We start from the raw sequence: 3,921 nt of genomic DNA on the forward strand, positions 1-3,921 counted from the left end.
CTGCAGTTTGAAACATTGTTACAAATATAGAAGCTAAACAAAACCCCAGAAACCTGCTTTCAGAGAGCCGGGATCTCAGAGCTGGAGTTATACATTGTTTCGATTATAGAACACAAACAAACCAGATACCTGCTTTAGCAGCGGAAGCCTCAGAGCTGGAGCCAGAGCTAAAGCTGGCCCAGAATAAAAAAGAAAAAAGAAAAAAAGGAGCAGTTGGGAGCTTCAGTCACCTGCCAGCTTGAAAACAGCCCTCAGCCCCTCACCCAGGCTGGCCAGGCACCCCAGTGGGGACCCCCACCCTGAAGGGTGTGTGATCAGCTGCAAACAGCCATCATCCCCTCACCCAGGCTGGCCAGGCACCCCAGTGGGAACCCCCACCCTGATCCAGGACACCCTTCAGGGCAAACCAGCCAGCCCCACCCATGCACCAGGCCTCTATCCTATATAGTAAAAGGGTAATATGCTTCCCAGCACCGGGATCAGCATGACAGGGGGCAGCGCCCAAACCCCCTGATCGCCCTGCGGCTCTGTGTGTGACAGGGGGCGGGGCCACAACCTCCCTATCTGCCCTGCTCTGAGTGTGACAGGGTGCGGCGCCCCAACCCCCCCCCCCCCACGGGCCCTGCTCTGTGTGTGACAGGGTAGAGCCATAACCTCCCCATCGGCCCTGCCCTGAGTGTGAGAGTGGCGGCGCCCCAACCCCCTGATCGGCCCTGCTCTGTGCCTGATAGGGGGGAGCTCCCCAACCCCCTGATTGCCCTGCGGTTCTGTGTGTGACAGGGTGCGGCGCCCCAACCCCCCCCCCCACACACACACACACACACACACTGGCCCTGCTCTGTGTGTGACAGGGTAGAGCCATAACCTCCCCATCGGCCCTGCCCTGAGTGTGACAGTGGCAGCGCCCCAACCCCCTGATCGGCCCTGCTCTGTGTGTGACAGGGGGCGATGCCCCAACTCCCCTATCAGCCCTACTCTGTGAGTGACAGGGCGGAGCTCCTCAACCCCCTGATGGGCCCTGCTCTGTGTGTGACAGGGTAAGGAGCCCCAACCACCCTGATAGGCCCTGCTCTGTGCGTGACAGGGGGGAGCTCCTCAACCCCCTGATGGGCCCTGCTCTGTGCATGACAGGGGGGAGCTCCCCAACCCCCTGATGGGCCCTGCTCTGTGCGTGACAGGGGGGAGCTCCCCAACCCCCCTGATGGGCCCTGCTCTGTGCGTGACAGGGGGAGCTCCCCAACCCCCTGATCGACCCTGCTCTGTGCGTGACAGGGTAAGGAGCCCCAACCACCCTGATAGGCCCTGCTCTGTGCATGACAGGGGGCAGTGCCCCAACCCCCTGATCAACCCTGCTCTGTGCGTGACAGGGGGTGGCGCCGCAACCTCCCCATTGACCCTGCCTTGAGTATGACAGGGGGCGGTGCCCCAACTCCCCAATCGGCCCTGCTCTGAGCCTGACCAGGGGCTGCTCCTAGGGATTGGGCCTGCCCTCTGCCACCCGGGAGCAGGCCTAAGCCAGCAGGGCGTTATCTCCCGAGGGGTCCCAGACTGCGAGAGGGCACAGGCCAGGCTGAGGGACCCCCCCTTCCCCCCCCCCGAGTGCACAAATTTTTGTGCACCGGGCCTCTAGTATGTTTATAACATCCCTAAGGAAGTCAAATTGTCATGTAAAAATTGTATAATAATAGCTAACACTTATTAGGCCTTGTTCTAAGTGCTTTTTTTAATTAATCCTCACATCGATTCTATGAAGTAGATAATATCATTATTTCTATTTTAAGGAAAAGGACACCAAGATTTAGAAAGATTAAGTCTCACACCCCTGGTCACACAGCATGAGTGAGTAAAGCCAAGCAGCCTGGCTCCAGAGCCCTGCTCCTAACTAGTGCACTATAATCCTCTGGCAGAGTGTTACTCCGAGTCATCAGATAAACCCTGAGAAGCTATTATGAGGAGGAGAAGGAGTGGGTTTTGAGCAGACAAACACAACAGATGTCCATCACAATGTTAAAATAATCTTCTTTTTAGTTATTTTATTTTATTGAATTTATTGGAATAACACTGGTTAATGCGATTTTATAGGTTTCTCGTGTAGAGTTCTATGATACATGATCTGTATATTGCACTGTGTGCCCATCACCCTAAGTCAATAAAGAAAAAGAGGAGAATTGAGTTTTTAAAAGCCCAAACAGGAGAATCAAATAACTGCTAAATCCACATGTACTTTTTTGGAGGTGAGAGTTGGGCTCTTTTCGTTTCAAACCTCAAGAGAACATCTCCCACCGGAGAGGTACCTAGTGGGCTGATGCCTTTACCTTTCTACCTTAGACCTGAAACAAGTGCGGGGCCTTTCTTGACATTCTCAGACCCAGATTTTGCTTCTCCTATAACTGACAGTGAGACACAATTTTGTCAGTTCATGTTAGAATTAAGAGCCTATTCTTAACTCAAAGTACACTTGGCAATATACACAGATGCATTCATAGAAGTAAGGACACTAAAAACAGTAAATATGCTGCCTCTTATATGGGGAACTAGGCCTAAATAAAAATGGGACCACCCCTGATTTTTTACCCAGAACACGATCTATAACAGATATTGAAATAGAATCTCAGTATACTTTAACTTAATGGTACATTCCAAACAACTGAGGGAGGTACATTTGATGATGTACATAAACACATTCACAAAAATTGAGGGCATTGAGTCAATAAATATGCTGTTTCATATAAATAGAGTCAGGCCTAAGCAACCAGCCACAATGACCTCAAAAAATTGCCCTTGAAGAGTGATTGTCCCTAATCCCCTTATCTTTAAAAAAAAAACCAAAACACTTTTTTTTTAACTATAACAGCTACTTAAATAGTGTTAAAGCAAGAAGAGAAATCAATTTTAAGAAATGTCTTCCAATATTTGGTAAATTACTAGTTCTGGTATATGCGGGGACAGTGGGACAATGAGCTGTAACACGAGTGGGCTGACCTTCATTATGTCCATCACCCATCCAAGTGCCTGAGTTTCTCTGTTTGAAATGGACACTTTGGAGAGAAAAATGAGTGAAGCACAGTACCTGCTCTCAAGATGTTCAATGTCTAAGAGATGAAGACAGGCATGTAAACAGTGAGAATAAAGTGTGATGAAGGCTAGAGTGGAGTTTTGCACGGAGGGTGATCTGTAAGCACAGATTAGAGGGGGTCCAACTTCCTGGAGGTGTCCTAAGAGGCTTCACAGAAAAGAGAACTTTTGAACTACGTCTGGAAGGATCTGTAAGAATTTGCCAAGCAGAGAAGGGAGGGTACAAATTTCAAGCAGAAGGAAATGTGGAGAGTGGCTACAGCGTTTGGACAGGTTCAAGCCTCAGACTGACTTGTGGCAAAGCCACATACAAGTCCCAGCTTGGAGGGCAAAGCCCTCCCAGCACAATTATAGCCAAAAGGCTATGGTTGTAAGCTTGACCTTATAGTCCGACCCTGCAGTCCTAGGTAGGTAAGGGATGTGGGCTGCAGGGGTGCAGCAAGTGCTGCCTAAACAAGGCTTGATAGAGTTCAGAGAATGGCAACAACAGGAAAGAAGCAGATTTGAAATTCGCATGAACATTGTAAACATCTTGCCCTTGTTTTGCTTTGTATGATCTGACTATAAAATAAAGACTCAGCTTACAGGCTGTGTCACTGTGTCCTCATCCAGGCACAGTGATCCCACCTGGTCCCAACTGTATTCTCTTGTCTGTTTTCTTTAGTCCTTCACCGCCCCTCCTCAGGTTCACCACTAGTCTTGCTGGACGTGGTTCAAGGAAAAGCATGAGTGAGGGGACAACAATTAAAGAAAGATGTATCCATCAGAATAGTAGGGTGAGGGACCCCAATCTCAGTGGTTTGCTTCAGAGCAGTCACCATCTTGAATTTGCTGGTCACTTTGGGG

This window comes from Myotis daubentonii, chromosome 1, assembly GCF_963259705.1.
Source record: "Myotis daubentonii chromosome 1, mMyoDau2.1, whole genome shotgun sequence".
NCBI lineage: Eukaryota > Metazoa > Chordata > Mammalia > Chiroptera > Vespertilionidae > Myotis > Myotis daubentonii.